Raw genomic sequence first — 24,196 nt, forward strand, 5'->3', positions numbered from 1 at the left:
TTATCTCCTTCCTTTCTTCATCTCTCCTCTAAATTTATAGCTTCTCTCATTTTATTACTTTTTCTCCCCTCCTCTCTTCTACATCTTTCCTCCTGTCTCCTTCTGTTCTTCCTTCCCTTTCCTGCCCTCTTCTCCCTTTTGTCTCCTCATGGCATCTGTCATTGGCCTCTCCTCTCCTCTCCTCTTCTCTCCTCTTCTCTCCGACGCGCATTACCCTGCTCCTCATCCATCCGCGTCCCCGTGGACAAACCACGCTCCTCTGCACCCCGCCCGGCTGCGCGCTGTGTGTGATGTGTGTGTGTGTGTGTGTGTGTGTGTGATGAGGGACCGCGGGGAGGGAGGAGGGGGGGAGCGCGAGTATGTGTGTGAGAGTGTGTGTGTATGTATGTGTGCAGTTTGTTGAGTGTGTGAGAGAGAGAGGGAGAGATAAACGGAGAGAGTCGAGCAGCGGCGGAGCGCAGTACCGAGGACAGTTTTCTCTCTCCAGTCTTTCATACTAACATCAGATACTATGCTTATTGCTTCGAGTGCGGGCTGGTACTAGAATAAAAGGTAAGAAACAGTTCTCGTACAGTTCTGCTCTGTTTGTGTACAGTATGTGCGGGGTTTTTTTAATTTTTTTTATGCGTGTTTGTGGTTTGCACTTGCTCATGTGTGCTTGCATAGCTCCATGCGGGCATCACTGGCTGCTGATTGTGGCTGTCTACGACCATGTGGAGCAGCTCTCCGGTGCCAAAAACGTCTCCCTGGAAGTGTTGTTGGCGCCTGTATATGGGTAAATTATATATCATAAGCGATCCAGTGTATTTTACCATGAAGACGTGCCAAAGGATTATCAGTTTTGACAGGCAATTATCATAATCTTTGAAATGAATTTGACATATTTACGCTCGACATCATCAGTATCATGTTTGCTGGTCCAACCCTGAAGCATCTCTGTGTCCTACATTCCCCCTGAAGTTTTTTTTTTTTTTTTAGCAGCGTGAGTGAAATGCTAAGGATGTTGCGGGGGTTTTGTGAGATGCACACAGACTACATTAAGCCCCCCCCCCCCCCCCCCCCCCCTTTACCCAACGCTTGCATGCAAAGTTCTTCCCCCAGTTTAATGAGCGTTACTGGGGAGGAGGGGTTGGGGGACACCATGCAGCCTGGCAGCGCTGGGAGTGTGTAGAGTAGGTTTTCAAGCGCAAGGATCAACAACTCTGACAATTGTGCTGACACTGCCTGTATTAAAGCACAGAGAAAAAAAAAGTTAATCAAACATATCTGCTGCTGTCTCGCTCTGGTTTTAATCAAATCTACGTTTCGCGCGTGACTTCCGCTGATGAGAAATCGTAACTGTAGGCTGCGTTTTTGCTCTGTTGTTTCATTGATGAGATCGCGTGAGGTTGTTGTGATTTTCTCTGATGTTATTGCGCCTCTCGGCTGCGGAGATCAGCGTCAAGTCATAAGAGAGAGCCGAAAGACTTCTGGTTGAGCTTTCACAATAAAAGCAAACAGCTGAACTGATGTGAGACTGCTGAGCTGCGCGCGCTTCATAGACTGACTGTAACCAAACTACAACTATTGTAAAAATTAAAGATAAAAAAAATAAAAATGTGTGCTCTTGTTTTAGATGGTTGTTGCGTACATTTGTCCTCATTCCTGTCAAATATTGTTAGGGGATAATAATATTTTTAAAACCAAAATGCACAATTTCCATTTCGATCATGTTTAAATCTAGCGTTGATCTCCACATCTAACACATTTTTAAAACATTTTTTCCCCTTCAAAATATTTTTTATTTTTATCTTTTATCTTGAAGGCTGCTTCGCTAATTTACAGACTTCCTCTTGTCTTTTTCTGTCCAACTTGACGCAGCAGATTGACGCGTCCGGGTAGGGCTTTTGGGTGGGATGGACGATGTTTCTCCACCTTAACGTCGCCCAATTAGGGATTCATTATGCCGGGATCACCCCCCCCCCCCCCCCACAGTAGCTACTCAATGACATATTTTAATGCTTTAACTGACTGAACGACTTGTGCTTTAAAACCTCTTTGGGGTCGGGGGGGTTGCAGCCACTGTTCATCAATGTTGCGTAACGGTGTTGTGGATAGTAAAAAAAGGTATTGTGTTATGGGGAATGTGCATGAAGGAAATACTGCAGGCTGCACAAAACGATCAGTTCCATAAATGCATTTACAGGAAATATTGCATCTTATTCTGCAGGATTTCTGAAATAATGGGTCAGCTCAGCAATAATTGATATCACATTGTGCAAGGTGTTCATGCAGGCTACTGTATGTCTTCATTCATGTGATTTCAGCCTTGAGGCAGATCTTCTGGGCACAGAGAGGGGATGCACATCACTTGCTTATAAATGTAAAACAGTTTTATGCATTCAGTCTGTCTTGAGTTTTACTGAAGGAGTCTGTTACAACAGCCGTGCTGCAGCACGCAGGCTGGAGAGAAAGAAAGAAGGAAAGAAGAGAAGTGGGGGATCCTCCTCCAGTCCACAGCGGCTGCAGCAGGGCTTCCCTGGGCTTTTCCTCTCCCTCGCTCTCTCTTCCTCGTCTCTGCAGTTTTTCTGGGGCTTCCCTTGTTTTCCCTGCACCAGCCTTCAGCCCAGCCCTTCCTCCATCCATCTCCGTGTCTACGAGGCCCTCCCTCCACCCTTAATAAAAAAAAGGCTGTAGGATGTTGTAGCGATGCAGCATGTTTACAATAAGGCTGCAGCAGACACATCATTTGTCCTTGTTTTATGAGTAATTAGAGCCGTGTTATTGTCAACTTCAACTCAGGGTGTACGCTGTGTTCTTCTTGTATGGCTCCTCAGATTTGATCACAGTAATGAATAGGCTTTTTTGCCTTTCTATCCTTTGATGTTTGATATTTGCTTATCTTTGTACAACTCCACCAACATGTTTAGCTTCTGAGCGATATCCAAGTGCTGCTTTACCTTTTAAATTGGCTGATGGATTATTCATTAACGCCCGCTCCCTCCTCTCTCCATCTCCTTCTCTCCGTCTCTCCCTCATCCTCTCCTCCATTATCTCCCAGCTCTCTCTCTCTCTCTCTCTCTCTCTCTCTCTATCTTTCACTCTTGCTTCCTACCATCTTCTATGTCCTCGCCCCTCCCTTCTCATCCTTTTCTCCCCGCTCCTTCGGGATCTCCTCCCATCCTAACATCCTCTACGTTTTTTTTTTTTCTTTTCTACACTGTGTTACATTTCACGGCTATAAGACACTTAGCAGATTCTCTTTTTTCCGAGCCACTTACACACACATGGAGGCATATGTTCCCCTGTTTTCTGCATCTTTTAACCTTTATTTACCCAAGGGATGATACGCTGCGCTTTCATCACCGCCCCACCTCACAATCATACATTTACAAATCACACTTGGGAAAAGCTCCAGCACAACCCACAGCCTTCCACTGTTGGTTCCTAAGCAGCTCTGGTGGAGCAGAAGGCCTGTAACATAACTAATTTACTCTCCGACTTGGCTGTTAAAGTGGTAATCTGCAACATTTTCATAGAATGAAATATTTCTTTCTCTGCTCTTATGATTTAGCAGGAAAACCACATCCTGACACATTTTCCAATCATTGTTTAAAACACATTATGTGTTTACAACAAGCAGAAGAAGGAACTGTGAGGTTCGCATTAACAGAGATATGGACAGAGAAAAGAATGACACTCATAGGAACTCATCAATTAGAAATTCAAAGAAAAAGATAAAAAACTATAAACACTGTTGGGCTGAAACATGATTTCTGGGATGTGCTGTCCAAAAACACCTGCCAAGAATGTGTGGCACCAAAGATGGGGACAAAAAAACTTAAAAAAACTGTCAAATCTAAATGTGTTTTTACAGAGAATGTTCAGTATATATAATTTGAATCAAAATATGCATAAGGATAGACAATCATGGATACATGTGACACATGTGGCAAGTCCCATTGCCACAGAGAGAAGAAGATCTCTGCGTTTGTTATGCATGATGACTTTCTACGATACACGGTTATGGCCTTTGGCGTGCGTAATGCACCGGTCACTTTTCAGCGTTTGGTGAATGTCGTTCTTGCTGGTCTGTCACTTGATTGTCTGTTCTGAGTCATGGGTTGAACATCTGGAGCATCTGCGTGCAGTGTTTTACCGTCTGAAGGAGGCGGGTTTGACTGTGAACCTGTCTAAATGGCCACAGTGACCTGTCTTGGAAGGGTGTTGGGGGGAGATCAGGTTCATCCTGTTCAGGCGACGGTGGAATGTGTTATGGCGTTTCCTGTTTCAACCACCCGAGCTTTAGCCATGGTTGGCTATTACAGGGGTGCCAGATATTTTTTATTAGAATAAATGCAGTAAGTCATGACAAAATTGTGAAAATGTCCAACACAGCCCTACAGAATCTCCCAACTGTGACTTTTATGTCACAGAAACAAATGGAAATAGCGTTTCGTTATACTGTTGTAAAACCTGTTAGGGAGGAGGTTGAGGTGGACATTTGGGACCAGTAAGAGTGTGACTCTATTCCGTTTTTCTACCGACAATTACCAACTTTTAACAAAGTAATTATTTGTTTAATCATGACCACAATTGATCTGAAACCTTTGTACTTAAACCAAACCTTGGTTTCTTGGTCCATACCCTCATTTTCAACCAAATTTCAGGAAACCCTGTTAAGGTTTTTAAAATATTCTGGTAACTAACAAACAAGTAGGGTACAAACACATTACCTCTTCAGTGGAGGCATAAAAAATCCACAGATTACTTCAAGCAGAACCTTTTCTAGAGGGATTTCCAATTTGTCGACAACGACAGAAAGAACTCACAAACAGCAAGATACCAAAGAAATAAAAAAGAAACTTTTATCTCCTTTATCAAAGTAACCATCATCCTCTCTATCCTCTTTTGTCTCAACACCTCATTATCCATCTATCTCCTGTCTTCTAACTCCTCCTTCATCCCTCCTCCGTCTCCTCCGTCTCCTCCGTCTCCTCCGTCTGATTGCTCTCTAGGGAAACATACAGGGCTGTTCCCGTACTTCTAGCCTCTCATCCACTGCTTCTTTTCACAGTTTTTAATTACACAAATGATCTGGCTGATTGGTGCAGGGTAAAATTATTTGTGTCTGAGTGGAGGTTGTTACACTGGCTCATATAAACGGAGACAGGGGGATTGATTATTTTAGGCAGACAGACTGACTGGCTGACATTTGCTGGAGTCTGAAGAGCTGTTATTTTGTAGGGTTTAACTGTAAAATCTGAAAATGGCAAGCGCTGCAGTGACATGTGTTGCTCCCCCATGATTGGCTAAAATTGGTTCAGTGTTATGTGAGTTATTGGCGAGTGGCAAACAAATGAGCAAATAAATGTGCAAACAGGCTTTTTGCTATCCCTACAACTCCAATTTCATCTTGGATGACAAGAAAACAGGGAGATTAACTTCAGGACAGAACAGACAGACGGAGCCTCTGGAGCACCGATGTCCAGTAAGATCCAGGAGAAGGACTGTGAGACAGGAAGACAGAAAACAAAAGCTAGAGATTAGATAAACAGAGGAGATTTATGAAGGATTACAGGAACAGAAAGCCGGCCAAAAAACCTGTCATACAGGACAGACAGAAGGACAGAAGAGAGAATCTTTCGTTTCATGCATTAAGCTTTTAGTCCTTTAGTTTAATAGGAAAACTGTGAAAAAAAACAGAAATCACTGCACAGAAAAGTCTGCCTGATAGGAATAATAATGAACCCAAACCAGTTTATGTTAGGAACCCAACAATGCAAGGGCTCATAGACAAATATGTAGACATCTGGCAGTGTAACAAAAAAGCTTCTCAATTTCAGGTATTTCTTCATGTGTTCACACCTGGTATAAACATTAAGAAGAAGATACAAGTGTGAGGAATCAGACGTGTTCAGACCCCCACTGGGCCTCGTCAAGTCTCAAGTCTTTAGTCTACGTTCAAGCCGTCATCAAGTCACAGTTCATCACCAGCAAACTGAAAACTAATGAAAATGCTTTCAATGCAGAAGCCTAATAATTAAATATTCCAGCTGTGTGGTTATGCAAGACCTGCCTGTTGGCGTATCATCTATCTTTTATTGATCTGGGAAGGTTGAAAAGGTTTTCCTTTAAAGCCAAAGTCTTTGGCTTGAGACATAAATATTTTCTCCTTCTCTAGAGGGTTAAGTCTCAAGTAAGCAAAGTCTCGCAGAAGTCGTGACTTAAAGTTATAAATCTTAAGTTTTCAGACGACACCTGTGTCTTCTGGTGTCGATGTCGAGTGCGTTTTACTTCTTTGTCTCCCAGAGTTACATTTGAAATCACACATGTATTGACCACCGAGGGCAGGTAACACACCTTGAACTGCTAAACACAAATACAAGAGAAAAACAGCTTTAGTATCTGTTTACAACACAGCTAAACAAACTGGGTTTAAAGGGTTCATTCAATTCAATTCAAAAGACGTTATTCATCCCTCAAGAGGCAATTTAAGAGAAACAAGTGTTCAAACAGAAGTACACGCAGACATTACATCACATTGTTTTTTTTACAAAGAAAGAAGTATATTGAGCAACTAGGATCTGATCTCATGCTGCAGCACAGTGGGAACACAGTAGTCCACACAACAGCATAGCACAGTCAAAAGCAGTTGTTTACTTTTGCCGTATATCCACAGGCCACGTTGGTCCGCTTTAGCAGCAGCATCACAGCGAGAGGAGCCGACTGTGGACAACCTGTGACGACCTCGAACAAGCTTGCGTCTTGCATGACTCAACACCTTTAGCTAGAAACCAGAGAGAAAGCTTTGTTTAGCTCTCAGTACTCTTGTAGCTTCTAACAGGAGATTCGTGGTTTTTTGTTCGAGTTCAGTCTCTCCTGCGTTATACTTTCAGATGCTTGGAGAGATATTTGGCACCGTTTGGTCAGCAGAGCAGTTTTGTAAAATATTGCAGGGAGAAATAGTACAAGCAGGAACAGCCATAGTGAGATGTAAGACTGCAGACAACAAGATATTACTGCATTCTCAGTACACCAGTCCATTTTTTATGTTTTATTTGTATAGCCCAATATCACAAATCACGAATTTGCCTCAGGGAACTTTATAGTCTGTACAGCGATAAAACATCCTCTGTCCTTGAGAGGGGGGGGGGGGGGGGGGGGGGGGGACGTCCGGGAGAGCAACAGAGGAGCGATCCCTCTCCCAGGACGGACAGACGTGCAATAGATGTTGTAGAACAAGAAAGACAAATGACAGAAATACAGCACGGAACAAGTTAACAAAATTATAATGGATTTATAACATATATATATATATATATATATGAAGAAGGTGATGAAGAGGACGCTGTGCAGCTTCCAGGTGCCACCAGAACAGAATAGGACCTGAGTCACACACACATCCATCACCATGGAGACCTGAGAGGAGGAGGATAGACTACAGATGCACACAGGGGAGAGTCACATCACACCATTCACATACACAGAGGAGAAGAGACAAGAAAAGACATTATTCACACAGGAGAGAGAGAAGGATAAAGACATCATTCAGAGAGAGAGAGAGACGTGAGGTGAGGAAGATGAGGAACCAGACCCAACAACTCTGGAAATGCCATCGACAGCCAGAGAAGTAGAGCGGTTCCAGGATGACTGCTGGTCCAGCAAGAGATGCCTGAGAGACAAACAGAAGGTTAGAGAGATGCAAAGGTTATCAGAACAGCTGCAATAATCAATAATCTCATCGACAGGACAGCATTTAGTCAATTCATTGAGACAGAAAACCGAAAACCAAGAACACCAATGCATCCGACAGAAAACCAGTACACCTCCGACATGTCATCAAGGTCAACAGTTTCTTTAACCTCGCCGCGCTCGCAGTGAAAAAACAGTCGTAGCGTGCGAGAACGGCTCGAACCGCTCACGGCTGTTCACGACACGGCTCGACGTGACTACACCCGCCACAATGGAAAAACCTTGTTTGATGACAAGTTGGAGGCCTGGAGCTTTTCACCTAACAGCTCGTTGTGAATGTTCTTCCATTACTCCGTTCCATAAAAACTGAAGCTCGTCCACTAACAGGAATCACAGATAAAGACTTTTTTTTTTTTTGTAGATGTGTTTTTGTTGATCACCAACCTTTGCAATACACTGTATCTCCTGTGGCTGCTTCACAATAAAATCCACCCTATAGTTTGACAGTTGCATGCCGTAAATGTGAATTAGGAGCAGTAGGAAATGTTAGGTTTGCATTAGCAGTAACTTAAGCAGCTCTGATGTGGCTGTAGGGAGAGATTGGTAAACAGGAAGGCTTCTATCAATGAGCTGCGGTTAGAATAGCGGAGTGCATGCATGCATCATTTCATGTATGTAAATAGGCAATTTAAAATGTGGGCAAGGCGGACTCTGCCAGAAACAATGAGAGCTGTAGAGAGGTAATTACCGAATGGCTCTTGCAGAAAAAAATAGATTGTATTGAAAAAAATCAGGACTACAGGTCTACAGTCCAGCTCCTGCACCACCGACGCCTCTAATCTGACAGGATGACACGCTGCTAAAACTGATTAGCTACTTGTGACTTTTGTTTTCAAGCTGATTCACTTGAAATCTTTTTTTTTTTTTTACCTAAAAGAGAAACAGGAAATCACAAAGATGGCAGTTAAACAGGCCGATTCCTGGTGAACTACAGCAGAGAGAGTGCGACAGATTCTTCAGACAGACACGCGAGGACGGAGGGCTGCATGCATGTATCATTGATAAGCTGACTACAGGCAGTGTGAGAGTGTGTGTGTGTGTGTGTGTGTGCGTATGGTACAGTGGGAGGGTTGGGAAGAGAATAACTGCTGCAGTGGTTGCCTGCTGAGAGACAGCTCCTTAGTTCTCCTGCAATGAAATAATGAAATCACGCTCTCTTATTATCAGATAGGTTTGACACTGTCTGTTGTAGAGACAAGGGGACACACACACACAGTCATCCTATGGAGAAATGGATTTTATCTGTTGTTTTATTGTCAACTTTTACACCAGTGATGGGGTTTGAGCTGAACTGAGCTTGTTATCTGTGCGACAAGGTTACACCACCAGAGTAATTGTGACATATTTCCACTCATATTATATTCCTCTCACTCTCCTGCCACCCAACCAGTGTCTCTCCACTACTTAAAAAGCTTCTTCCTGTCCATCTTTCACCTTTACACTTCACCCCGGCCGACCCTCTCCCTGTGGCTGCTCTCCTATGTTTATTTCTAATTTCCTTTAATTTGCATTGAATTAACTTGTTACCCTTTTGCTTAACCTTTCCTCTACATTATTACTTATATATGTGACCTCACTCATCCACATCTTCTCTTCCCTCCTGCTCTTATCCCTCTCTCCAGCGTCAGTCTCATTAATATGAATGAGGATTATAGTGTCATATGCATGGCTACGACTTGTTTTATTCCATCTACAGATGCCGGTTCCACTATGAGTCTTACAGGCTCAAACTTCTCTGTTTATGTAATCTGTACTTTAGTTTGTGTGTGTCCATGTGCTTTTAAAAGTTTATTTTTCTGGGGACGTCCAGTTAGTCCAGTGGTTGGGACATTCCTGGTTTGATTTCCAGTTGGGAATCTGTGTTGCTTGTGACATGATACACAGTCTTCACACTATTCCACTCATCTACAGGTGGCCGTAAAAAAAAATCAGCTTTGCAAATGTGTCATGAGGAAGGAAATGGATTCACCACGTTTGTTAGCTCACAAGGACACACATAATGAGTTTTAGTGAGTAAATGTCAACATGACTTTTGTTTGTTTACAAGAAAACTCCACAGGGCTCCTTTTAGGAGAGCTGGAGACAGCATAACGCATCAGCCTGGCTGCCAATTCGCCCCAGTGGTCAAACACGGTACTGCAACAAAAAGATTCCCCATAGCCTGCCATTATTAAAGAGATGTCTGTAAACCTCAAACTGCAAACAAGGTCAGTTCTTACTCGTTATAGGTTGAATTTTTATCTATTAAGATTAAATATTTGTAAAACTCAAAAGTGGAAAAGTCTGTGGTCATCTAGACATCTAGTTTAAACTAAACTCTTAAAAATGAAATGTTGTTTAGACGTCCATGGTAGAATAAATGTGCACAGAGCTGTTATGATTTGCTGTGAGTAAATCCAATAATTACGGCAATTCAATCCAAATGAACCGAATTTGGTTCATTTCTCACTTCTTTTACTTCCTCTGACCTCAACTGAGTGATTGTGCGTCAGTCTGCCTGTTTTTCCCCACGCTTGAGGGATCGTTCATTAGCGTGTTTGTGTGTGTGTGTGTTTGTGTGTGTGTGTGTGTGTGTGTGTGTGTGTGTGTGTGTGTGTGTGTACAGTACGTTCTGTCTCCACTCAGTGATTGCCTATTAAAGGCTCAGAGGCCTGCCCTGGCATTAGGATTCCTGTGGGAATGAGACTGCTGCAGGGGAGTTTACAGCTAACATGAGAATCAACTGCAGGGCATTTTAGGACCGCTCCTCCTATCTGTTCTTTTATATCCTGCTTCCATCTTCACGGCCTCTCTTCTATTTTTGATATTAATCCACCTCCCGTATCACACTTCCCTATTACCCTCTTTTATCTCTCATTCATTTGCTCCCCTGTCATCCTCCAAATTTGTTTTCTCTGTTTTTGGATGTTCTTTGTTCCCAATTCTCTGTTTTTCATTTGTCTTTCCCTCCAGTTTCAGTAAACAATCTTCATTTTTCTTCTTCTCGTCCTTTTCTCTTTTTACTGCCTATTGTTCATTTTCTACTCTCTCACTTCGGTTCCATCCATAAAATGACTTTTTCTCATCTTTTATCAACTCATTTGTCATCCTATTCTTTTTTCCTCCTTTACTTTTATCCTTCATCTCTTTTTTCTCTCATCCATTCCCCATCCACCACTCTCCTCTCTCTCTCCTCCTATTTTCTTATCATTTATTTACTCCTTCTTGCATGTTTGTTTTTCTCCCCTTGTATGGGATGGCAGATTGGCGGATCAGTCCACAGCTCTTCCTGTCCATGTGTTGAAGTGTCCTTGAACAAGACCCCAGGCTAGACCATTGGTGTGTGTTCGTGTGTGTTGATGGGTGAATGAGAGGCAGAATTGTTCAGTGCTTTGTCCTTTAAAGGGGACAAAACATGCTTTTTGTGGTATTCTGTTATTTTTTATACAGTTATAATATCTGTGTCAAATATGGTTAAAGGTCCAAAACTTGAGGTGAACGTATGTAGAAATACTGCTTACAAGTCAAAGGTCAGGGCCTCAACCTGCTCTGAACGCTTCATTTGCAAAGTTACCTCTACTTCCTCCTCGTGATGACATCAGATTGTTTGCACAGGCCCACAAAAGGATGTCTGCTCTGTAGCCTTCGTTGCTAAGATTGCTCCACAGGTTGTTCACGTTGTCCACTTGCATATTTCGGATCAGATTTCAGCTCGAACATGTCTGGATGTATTTAAGAAGTTTCCATTTCGAGTAAAGAATGAGAAACAGAAGAGAAATCCTGCTGTTACTGTTTGTTGACGTAGCCTCCCGAGCTGCCAGATGTCGACCGAGATTAAGCTTCCAAGAGCCTTAAAGAGGCGAGAGTTAAACGACAGAGGCTGAACTGAGGGACCAGTATTTTTATTTAGCATTATTTTCATTGAAACATTATTCATATCAACATATAAACCACACAAAAATCAATACCCTCACACACACACCAGGAGAGAGCGATACAAGATATAAGTAAGAAAAGTCCATCTTAACCACATGTCAGCACATAACAGTCCAAATCATCCATATGTGACTGTTGATTACAGCTCATCAAAAATAGGAGTATTAAAAAAAAGAAGAAGAAAAAACTAATCTATATATAAATACAAATACGGTCAAATTGAGTTCAGATGTTGCAAAAAGGGATCATAAGATTTTTCCCATTTATGTCGACCTTTTAAATTATTAAATCGTAGTTTCTCTATGTGGAGTTGGTGTCTTCCAGTCTTTGAGAAAAAGTTTTTTTTACCAGTACCATACCCGTCAATGAAGTCCCTGTCAGGAGAGAGAGTCTAGTAAACAATAGAAAGAAAAAAAAAGAAACCAAATTGGATGAATTAGGGAACAAAATAAATACAACAATGTACCTTCATTTTATTTACATTTATCACAGATTGGAGACACAGAACGGTTAGAATAATGAAAACTGTGAATTACTTTGAACTGAATTAACCCGTGTCTGCTGTTTATTGAACAACTATGAATACGGGGGAGTGCAGTCCTCCATATTTTATGAGGCAACACAGAATTGATTTCTCTTTCCCGAGACCTCTTAATACAGTTTCCAGATATAGAATCCTTAGAAAAGAAATTCACAAATTTAGTGATAAGCTTCTTACTCTCTGACGAAAGACAATTCCAAAAATGTGGACTTAAATTGGCGGATGTTTTCCTTCACAAAATGCCTAAGTTGCATATAACAAAAAAAATAGAGTGAGGTAGATTGTACTTAAAGCTTAATTGACCCTTTTTACTCACCATGTAGCAAATCTGTTATCCGGCAATGCTGGAATAAAGGCGTGGTTGTGACAAAATGGTGTATATTCAGTGAGTTTCTGATTTAATAGCAGGTGCAGGATTTGTAATAAGTAAGGAGGACAATGAGGCATATGGTTTTATTACGGACATAAGCTCTAATTTTAGCCACAGGAGGAAGAATTCAGTGATTTTCATGGTCTGTCAGTATACCAGTGCCCTAGCATTAGCTGCCCAACAGTAATCTTTACATACTGGAAAACCCAGACCTCCATCCAGAGTGGGCATAAATAGATGTATTTTTGATAGTCTGTGTTTTTTATAACCCTGAATAAATTCTAAAATGATTGACTCTAGCTTCTTAAAAAAGTCAACCGAGATCAATATCTGCAAATTTTGAAAGAGATATAAAAATTTTGATACCATCTTAATGGCATTTACTCTGCCAATCATAGATACGGGCAAAGTCCTCCAGTATTCTATGCTGTGTTTTAATTTATCAATACCTTCTAACAAATCTAATTTGAGCAAAAGCTTTGGATTTTTTTTGAGATTTTAAGTCCTAAATATGTGATATAATCCTAATCTATTGTTACTATGTACTTCTGCCTTTACCTCTGTGTTCCTCTTTGCTTTTTTTATCTGCCTTGTTGGTTTTATTTTCTTTGTAAAGCACTTTGTAACATTGTTAAGAAAAGTGCTATATAAATAAAATGTATTATTATTATTATAAACAACCTGAATGGGGCAACCCTCTAAAATGGTATCTTCTCCAATAATCATAAGTTCTCTTTTAGCCCAATTTATAGTGCAACCAGAAATTTTACTGAATGACTTAATATATTGTAAAAGATAAGGAATACCCACTTCAGGATTCATTAAAATAACAAGTAGATCATCTGCATACAGTGAAACAAGACATTCAGATGAACCAGCTGGAATACCCTTGATGTGAGGAAGACTTCTTATCCAAATTGCCAGCGGTTCTAGCGCTACATTGAATAACAAAGCAGACAGGAAATCTCCCCGTCTCAGTCCCTGATATGGACTAAATGGCTCTATTGAGATATTTGTTATGACAGTAAATTTAGGAGAGCGATAAATCATTTCGATCCAGTCCACAGAAACCTTCCCAAATCCAAACCTCCTCAGAGTTTCAAATAAATAAAGCCATTCGATAGAGTCAAAGACTTTCTGGGCGTCCAATGTCATGACAACTGCTTGAGTGTTTTTACCCCAGTCAGATTAAAACAAGCAACGCACATTAAAAAAGGAAAGCCTGCCTGGGATACAGCCAGCTTGATCTGGGTGGATAATTGTTGCTGTATGCTAACTTAATTTAGTGGCCAATACCTTTGTTAAAATTTAGTTATCAAAACTGAGCAAGGAAATGGGCCTATAATTAACAAGATTAATGGGCTCCTTTCCCCTTTTCAATAACAGACATACATTTGCCTCCTAAAGAGAAAGTGGAAATGTTTTCCTCGCAATTGAATCATTTATCATCCTGAGTAAGAAAGGTGTTAAAATCTCATGAAATGCTTGGTAGAACTCAGCTCTAAACCCATCTGGTCCTGGACATTTAGCCTACCTATGGGGAATGCCTTAATTGCTTCTACTAACTCAGCAACAGAAAACCTTCTTTCCAGAAGACGCTAATTGCTTTCATTTAGATGTTGCAAAGGTAAGGAACCAAAGAACTGAGAGTAATCTGTCTTTGTTGCTGCAGAAATAGAGACTGGAGTAATATTATTTAAAATGATTGTTAATATCTTGTTGATCGGTAAGCATTTGTCCAGTTTTGGACTGTATTTTATGGATAGCAGTTTTTGCCAGCTCACCTTTAGGTTGTCTTGAGAGTAATTTTTTAGGTTTATTACTTAATTCAAAATGTTTTTCTCTCATCTCTAGTAATAGACTACAAATCAGAATCTTGTTATAGTCAGACTGTAGTAGAGATGTCTTATATATTCGTTCTATATGAATCATTTCTTGTTCAATTTCTTTCAGTCTCTTAAATTTTTCTTTTTTCCTTGAGGTCTCAAAAGAAATAATAAATCCTCTTGTGGGAACTTTAAGTGTTTCCCAGAGAGCAGAGTCTTTTTGTTCATGTACTCCTGGTGATGATAGTAGTAGGATAAGGAGGACTGTAGCTGCAGAGTAATGGGACTATGATCAGAGATCAATATACTGTAATAAAGTGTGTTACTAATACTGGAGATTGAACCAGCCTCCACTATAAAGCAGTCAGTTCTAGTATATGACTGGTGCACATGTGAGTAGAGTGATTATTCCTTTTTGTTGGGGTGTTGTATTCTCCAAATGTTTACCATGTTTATTTAGTGTTTGAACAGAATTAATTGTTGGAGGAGCTTTAGAGGATGATCTGTCTAATCCAAATAGCAATTAAAATTGCCACCAATAAAAATATTGAAGAAAATATCCTCAGAGAGTAATTCAAAAATTTTTACGAAAAAACATAGGTTCATCGGAATTTGGGTCATATATATTCAACCAAGTGATCAGAAATGAATTAAAGGACCAGTGTGTAGGATTTAGTGGTATTTAGTGGTGAGGTTGCAAATTGCAACCAACTGAATACCCCCCCCCCCCCCTTCCCTTCCAAGTGTGTAGGAGAACCGACAGTGGGCGCAAAACTTGCAAAAAATGCAAACCCCCCCCCCCCCCCCCAAAAAGCCCTCTCTAGAGCCAGTGTTTGGTTTGTCCATTCTAGGCTACCGTAGAAACATGGCGGTGCAACAAGGTGGCCTCAAAGGAAGAGGACCCGCTCCCTATGTAGATATAAAGGGCTCATTCTAAGGTAACAAAAACACAAGCATTCTTATTTTCAGGTGATTATACACTAATTAAAACATACTTATAAATATTATATTCCATTTCTGCCAAGTCTGTCCCACTAAATGCCACTAAATCTTATATACTAGACCTTTAATATAACCAGAAATCAAAATAAATCTCACATTAGGATCTTAGGACTTAGGACTTAAGTAGAAATGGAAGAGTATTATGAAACAAGATTGCTACACCCCTTGCTTGAGATGTAAAGGGTCCGTGGTACACCTGTCAGAGGAAGTAAAACAAAGTAGTAACTGCTTGTTCAAATGAAACAGAGAAAATACTGAGCTGAAACACACACCCATACCACCCCACCCACCCAAAAAGAGGAAAAATACCCCATAATTAATGAGGAAATACAGGTCAAACAGCCAGCAGCTAAAAGTTCCTCCCAGAAAAAACTTAATTGTCCAGTCCAGGACCAGTATAAGACTAGTAAGCAGTTTTTATCGTGCAGAAATACTCCAGTACAGCCCCAGAGTATAAATATAGACCTGGAAATGTGCATGATATGTGACAATTAAGGTGGAAAAAAAAAGTGCAGACTAGTCCGTTTCCAGTTCTCCTGTCCTTTGTTCGTCTCTTCCACCTTCTCCATTCTGTTCATCTCTCTCTTCTCATCTTCTGCCATCATTCTCCCTCCTTTCATCTCTCCTAACTGCACTTTTTTTTCTCTCTTTCCCATCATTTTATCTCCTTTCCCCTCAAACCTCAAACTGTTTTCCCACATTCAACTCCTCTGCCTGTCAGTGCTACAGTATCTGTTGTCATCTGAGGGTGTAATCACGAGTATCGGTGCAGCGTGGAGGACTCTGTAGAGCACTCGTGTAGGCGGCTGTAGGTTGGATCAGTGCTGAGTGGACTGTAGGATTGGAGAGAGCAGTGATTTTGGGACTTCTCAGTGGTGCTACAGGGTTACTTTAATGATACACTAGAGATGAAAGGTGCCCACTGAATGACCCACTATTTTATAACTCCTCTTCTTCTTCCTAAGTCTCAATTCTTATCACATCTGTTTAATAACTATGGATATTTCTACATGAAAAACTAAGACATTAGTACATAGGTACATTCTTCATTCTTAGATGACGATTATTCTTCTGTTGCATCAAATCAAGCACTCCTTATTTCTCAAAAAGTATCATCAATGACTGCACTACACAGATACAAAATTAATGCATGTGAGAGAGACAGAAAAGGGTGGATAAAATAAAGGAGAACAAAATTAGAGTCATGGATATCAAGGAAAAGAAAAAAAAAAAAAAAGTTCTTCTATAGCTGCAGCATCAAAAACAAACACCACATATATATAACCACACACATCAGCACAAAACACAAAGCTTTGAAACTATCGAGGCCATGAAAGCTACAAGAAAGTCCCTGCAGCTCGACGACGCAAACATTCACTCTGTAACGGGAACAACATAAAGCACATCAGCAAACCAGAAAAGCTCAAATAAGCACAACAACGTTTCAGAGACACGTTTCTTTTAAATGAAGAAACTACTGTGCTTCATTCTCTGTATTTTTAGTCTCTGTAAAAGACAAAATGTTAATAAGACTTTATCCAAAGTAATCAGTAAATATCCTCTCTCTTGTGATCCAAGATCTTCCCACTCATCATCCTTTTTTGTGTGACTGACAGATTCATTATCTACCTCATCATCCTTTACTTGTCGTCCTCCTCCTCTGTCCTCCATTCCTTCCCTCTCTCCCTTCACACATCATCCCCCCCATAAGCCACTCTGCTTTTAAACCCCCCACCACCACCTCCTCCCACCACCACCACCACCACCACCTCCACTTTACCTCTGCGTGTGATTGACAGGCAGTAAATGTGTCCACTCATGTGTCTCCTCTCTATCCTCAGGGATCAAGACAAGGAGAAAGTGAGTTATTAGTGGTTAGTGATGTCATATAGGACCATACAACGTGAGTCTCTTCTCTAACGTAACGCCGACCTGATGTGTATTTGGAAAACTTTAACATCTTATTTACATTTTTATTAACAAAAACGATTGATGTGCGTAGTACTTCTGTTTGCTGACTGCGTTTTGGGGAAGCTTAGAGGGAATCTGCCGTAGCACCCGGGCAACGTCGGACCCCCTCAGGACCCTACGAAGGGGAGGAAGAAGAAGAAGAATCAGGGAGAAACAGGAAGAGAGAAATAGGATGGGTGGGGAAGGGGCGCAGAATACAAGAGCGAAAGAGGGGGATAAGGTTTGATGGGTATTTATAGGAATGCTGGAAGTGGCGGAGTTGAGGTGTGGTCCTGCTCCTGAAACCTCACTAAACAAGTTTAAATTAAAGGTTAAAGTGGTTTCTGTCTGCAGAATTGAAATTCACTTCAAGTAACTATCAGTGTACATCTTGTTTATTTTTGTTTGTGTCCAGACTGACTGAGTTAGAAGACAGCAGTATATTAAATCAATACTCCACTGAAAATCTTAAGTTCCTCCACAACATGGCTAAATATGCTACTCCTGTGTCTCGCTATCACCTACTGAACATACTGTATGGATCAACTGTGGGGAAAGGCCTTAATTGGGAGACATTTTTTGCTCCGACTCTGGGTCGACTTTGGAATCCGATGAAACTGAAGCCGAGTCAAGTCAATCAAGTCAATTTTTACTTGTGTAGCCCGACATCACAAATCAAAAAAATCGGCTCAGAGGCCTTTTACAGTCTGTACGGTAATACCACATCTTCTATTTTTAGACTCTTGATTCAGACAAGAATAACATGTACAGCCCAAGTCTTCCACGAAGGAGCGAGATATAAACTGTTCAGAGCCGACTTTCAAGTCTGCAGGTGGCTTGTTACTCAAAATACAAAGTTTCAGTGGCGTATCCCTTTATGTGTTGCCACTAGCAGCAGAGCAATGTTTTAATCCCTGTATTGTTTGTATATGCTCTAGCAACATGAGGACTGAATTGTACAAAATAGTACAGAAGTTTTTTTTATATCCAGTGCCAACGTTTTTACAATTCTTGCTTCCTGTAGTATGTGCGCATAGTGAAGATAGTAGTTATGGCAAATATAAGACGGTTAACGAAAGGCAACTCAAAAATCGTTTTTAAAGTTAGGGAAAGATTGTGGTTTATAAAAGGCAAACATTAATTGAAAGTCAGATGCTCTACCAATCCATCCACATCATTACTTTCACCCTCATTGTTTTAACACCTGAGCTGAGGGCAAAAGATAAAATATAATGATTGAGAATGTGTAAATGTTGGTAATGATCTTTGTCTATCGGACGTCTTTGTATTAAACTTCTACTCAAAGACAAACTAAACAATGGAAGAGCAAGAGGTGATGCCGTAAAGTGCACAAACCACCGCACGGGGTTGTGTGAGGAATAAGGCATTGTATGTATTTAGCCACATTATAGCCACATTTTGTTGAAAATATGTGTGTTTGGAACATACACATGAACGGGAGGGAAGTGGGTTATGTTGCAGAAGTGGTTTGAGGCATTCCTGTGGACTCTTTGATAACATTTTCTCCGCAGGGAAATCTTGACACAGTTGGAATTGATTGTAATTGTTGAATTCAAGCTGACCGCAGCCTCTGGTGGCAACAAACTATTAACTTTAGGGAGTCTGTAGGGAGTGAGTTTTTGATACTGAGTTGATTTGGGGCAGACTATTACTTTACAGACACAGAAAATGTCTTGAACTGCACCAAAACACGAATGTACTTTATCTATCATCTGTTTCATTTATAGATAAACACACTACATCTGAAAATTCAAACACTAAGTCCTCGTTTAACAGATTGCTGTGCTCGGTTCTTTACACATGGGAGACACAGCACCTACTGAGATGGCAAGTCATACACCCCGAACAACTCCCAACAGGCATTTATACACACATACACACACATACACAGATACACAGATACACCCCACCAGTCCACCCACATACTGTCATTGGTGTGAGTCCAAGAACTGTGCCACCAGCTGTCCCCTTATTGGCTGTTTTCCTGATGTAGGAAGTGTGTGTGTGTGTTTGTGTGTGTTTGCATGTGTGTGTGTGTGCGGGACTCCCTAAAAACGTGGTATTTCACCCAGATGGGCGTGGTTTTGCAGGACGTAGCAGTGCAGTCTTCGGCGAACTCTCAGCTCGTGCTCTGAGTGCATGTTGATGAGTTTTCCACGATGGATGGGGAGTTATGTTAGTTTTGTACAAATAATGAACGTCACTACTCTTAATTTGCTTTTTGTTTTGTCTCTCACAGATGAATGAAATGCTGCAGCATCATGAGAGACAGACATGCACATGCTTAGACACACATAAAGTGAAATCTTCATACAGGCAGGGTGTGAAATATGGGCGATATCATACAAACCACACTGAATAATACATGTGTTCAATATGAGATAGCTTATTTGTGCAGATGTAGGCTATGTCATATATGAATGGTTATTTGCGCAGATGTATGTCATATATATATATATATCCAGTCGAAGCAGACGGCCGCCCTCCTAGAGCCAGGTTCTGCTTGAGGTTTCTTCCTGTTAAAGGGGAGTTTTTCCTCACTGCTGTCGCCAAGTGTTTGCTCATGGGGGAATTGTTGGATCTCTGTAAATTAAAGAGTGTGAATGAATGTGTGAAAAGTGCCCTGAGATGACTTGTTCAAATTGAATTGAATTGAATTGAATATATGAACATACAGGCTACATAATATTCTATCAAAGTATTCCTGTAATCTGTATATTTGGTCTTGCATATGTGTAGATGGGAATAATTCTTGTGTGTGCCTGTATGAGCTCAGCATCTTGATGTAAGAGGAGTTACTTCTAATGACATGTTTTGATAAACACTAATATATCCAAATTATGAGACCCAAGTAGCTGCATCATGCGCCGCCTCTGATGATTGCACCAACTGAAATGTAGTTTGGTGAGGAGTTACCAAACTTTTCCATGGTCAGGACTCTCAAATAGAACAGAAACCTTTTGGTGTAGAACATTATGCTATGTCCATGCGAGAGTAAGATGAGGTATCTTACCCCTGGCAATAGAAGTAGGTAAGTGAGGAAGGTAGAGTGTATTTGGTCTGAGACCTGGGAGATGATGAAAATAAATTGCACTGTAGGCTACTTTATATGATGACCTGCACCTTTGTAAGAATGCAGAACAAAAATCCTGAATTATTTTGGTTTGATGAAAGTGGCAAAGTATGAGATAATTAGGAAAATTAGGCAAACTAGACTGAAAAATACAGACATACAATATGGAATCAGTTTATTTGATGCATGTCAAGTATGAAGGCATACAGAATATACTATTCATGTTTTCCTATAATCTGTATATTTGGTCTCACGCCTACATACATGGAAAATTGATGCAGGATGCTTGATATCAGAATACAGACCCCTCCCCCCCATCTGAGTAGATTTTTGTTGTTAGTCCATCTAAATGTCAATATATTTTAGCACTATTTGGTTGTACATATTTTCCAGTATAACATTTGATGGTCAATTTGAGAATTTAACAGTCAGGTTAAAGACATTTGAAGATCTGCTGGGAGGTCTGGTCGCGGTTGCAGCCGTGCCAACAGGATTGGTTGAAATGTTTTACACTTTTCAATCACGGGATTATGAATTCTGGGAGGGGCTGACTCACCCTGACAATCCTCTCTCTAATACTTGATTATTCTGTCTCTCCTCCTCCTCCTCTCTCTCTCTCTCTCTCTCTATCTCTCCTCTTCAGCATCAGTCAGTATAATTACATTGAGGTCATTTTCGACCACAGTCTCATCAAATCTTCTCCCTGTCTGTTTGAATCAAAACAAAGCGGACTCACACACACACACACACACACAAGCTGTGATTGGTTATTGCATTGTAAGGTCATCTCTCCTTACACTGTGACTACAGACCTCTGTAAAACAGTAATGGTCTCAGTGATTTGTGAATGTGTGTGTGTGTGTATTGTTTGTGTTGGCAGTAACTTGATATTCCACAGCCTGATGCTTTCTTCATTCTGCCCTCCGCAGTAACAGCAGCAGTTAGTTTTAATTAATTGAAAAATCACAATATCGGCTCCTGCAGAATGCAGCAAATTGATGTTTCAGACTCTCTAACAAGGTGGTCGGATGCTCAGCAGAATCTTTGGCTCCTAAACAAACTAGAGCTCAGAGAAAATCTGTAGTAAACAAAAAAAAAAAACAGATTGAACTTCGATTTAACCTCATTGTGCTGGGATGATGTCCGTTTCCACTATGGCCTTACAGCAGGGCAGAGGTGACACACTGATCTGCGAAAATATATCTATCGATCTAAAGTTTCTGCCCTTCGCTGTGTCATCTACTTAAACTGATGCGGGAATTTTTCTCAATATACAGACGGACCATACTGTTTGAGCTTTGATGAGGTTAAAGGATAAGAATTTCTATATTTTTTCTCATATCAACAAATCTTATGTGCAGAGCCAAACCAACAATGAATTGATCTATTTACAAGTATTGTGTGTGTATCTAAAGCCTGATATATCTTATTCCTCTGTGCCGTAGACCTCCGTTGTTGTCCAGAAACTATTATAAACACATCAGTTACACCGCTGCACTGGGTGACATGACTTCACCCCGAAGACAAGACCATATTTTGTTTAGAAACAGCTCCAAAGACTGATAACAGCGATCACGTTTTTAGTCTCAGGAGAGTAGTTCTGTTTACAGCTTCATTAGCTTGTTGTGCTACATATCACAACCTCTGGACTTTGTACTGAAGTTGTTTGAGAAATTTAACATGTGGTATAAAGTCAAGAAGCTGTGCTATGTAGCACAACAAGCTAGCAAAGCTCTGAAAACTGAACCACGTTCCCGCACATGCTCAGTGGCGTCTGCCTTACACAGAACTACTCTCCTGAGACTGAAAACATGATCACTGTTATTAGTCTTTGGAGTCATTTCTAAACAAAATCTGGTAACCGTTACCTTCAGAGTGAAGGAAACATGTCACCCAGTGCAGCTTTGTGGCTCATCAATGAGTTTTTAATCATTTTTGGACATGAGTGGAGGCACACTCAAAAAAACACACACAATGTTTGTCATTAGGATACATTCATTGCTGATTTGGCTCTGCACGTGAGATTTGTTGACAATAAGTAAGATACAGAAAATCAACAGTCATATCCTTTAAAATACTGTAAATGTAAACTGTTTGTTCCCTCCTGCTACATCACATTAAAATAGTCCATATTAAGACATTTTGACATGTTGCAGGGAGGACCAGAGGACATGTATTTTATTTTGCCTCGTTTGCTCTCTGGACTGTGTCTAAGCTGTGTCATATAAGAAGCTTACAGATCATCTCCGTCCTAAAACTCCCAGCTGGATGTGAATAGTTACTATTAAAGCTTTTGCGTGTGGTGGTGTATTTATGTGACACTATGTGAGGCTTTTTGTTTGCCTAATGCTGCTGTTTCATATCATCTCTGTGCATACATCATATTATTGTATCCTAATCCTCCGTGATTTGTGTCTGGTCTTCCGTGTGTTGGCATATGGTCTTCACTGCAGCCCTTTGTAATCAAAGTGATAAGTGTGTTATATAAGATGTAAACATTGCTCATGCACGGTAAGCTCATCTGACCAATGACCTCTGCAAATTTATAACAGAAACACATCATATCCTCAGACTCTTGTTAGATGATCTAATCTCTTTAAACAGATATTTGCATATGAATGCAGAATCTGTAGGCAACAGGACAAGATTTTGGTACCAGAAACATTCTGGTTTCCATTTGTAGTCTGAGTAATATTGACCGGTCATGTTTGAGCAGGCTTTGGTTGCGTGAAAGCAAAAGAGACAGAACACACTGGCCAAAATGCAATCTTGGAACCCCTCAGCTATTGTCTCACAACAATTTAGCTCTTTATTAGTTTTTTTTAATATATCTGCATTCATATGCATATATCTGTTAGGAGATTAGCCGAATTATTGTCCTCATGCTGCTCATCTGACTGTAAACAATGCCTGGTGCATGAAAGAGGAAATCTGAGCCTCCATATCTTTTATCTGGATATCCGCTGGCTACACCGGAACCCCTAAAATATCGGCCATCACCCCCCCCAGATGCTAAATCATCATCAGACATATTGTTGTTGTCTTTACTCTCACTCTTATTTCATCAGTATTTATCCCAGAAAGCCTTTGCTGAGCATAAAGAGTGTATTTTATAAATGTATTTTGAAAACACTGTTATGGTTGTAAAGATGTTAGTGCATTGCCGTAGCTCTAACATTTATTGTTCTCCGTTAATACTTTTCATACGACGGATGAATATTTAATACTCTGTAGCATCCCATAGTTTACTAGTGAGCTGCTCCACAAGCATTATGTTATGAAACTCTTAATGTGGAAGCATCTTGCAGAAGCCCCCGGCTCTCATTATGCTCACTGATGGTACTGATGGGATGTGGCTGCAGTCAGTGTTGTTTCTGAGACAGTCAGCAATTTATATTCTTCAAACAAATGCAAAGATTTATGCAAATGTTATGATTTTCAGTGAAAACCAAATCTTGAAAGAATTGGATTAATAATGCACTTTTCATGGATTCAGTGGCGCTTGTGATGAACATGTACAGTACTTGCTTGTGTACTTTTTGTGTATATGGAAGGTTAAAAGGTGTAATCACTTGGGGGAAGATCAAGACCAAATCCCCCAAACATCGGAAAGTCTTTGTGAGAAACTTTTGTTTTTGCACAATTTAATCATAACTGACAGCAAACATGTGAACAGTGAACAGTTTCACCGTTTACAGCGGAGCCACGAGTGCAGCTCACCCACAGCAGGACTGACAGTGAACGCAAAATAAGTTTTAAAAAAA

At 40.6% G+C, this 24,196-nt stretch overlaps 1 protein-coding gene across 1 annotated transcript in view; it reads left to right on the forward strand.

Moving 5' to 3' along the window:
- Nucleotides 1–425: 425 nt before the first annotated feature.
- slc8a2b (solute carrier family 8 member 2b) overlaps nt 426–24,196 on the forward strand; it is a 177,978-nt gene continuing 154,207 nt past the window's right edge. Inside the window, exon 1 of the mRNA XM_042413775.1 lies at nt 426–552. The gene's annotated coding sequence lies outside the window, so the exon portion shown is untranslated. The remainder of the gene's footprint in view (nt 553–24,196) is intronic.

The sequence above is a fragment of the Thunnus maccoyii genome, chromosome 6 (assembly GCF_910596095.1).
Source record: "Thunnus maccoyii chromosome 6, fThuMac1.1, whole genome shotgun sequence".
In the NCBI taxonomy this organism is placed as follows: Eukaryota; Metazoa; Chordata; class Actinopteri; order Scombriformes; family Scombridae; genus Thunnus; species Thunnus maccoyii.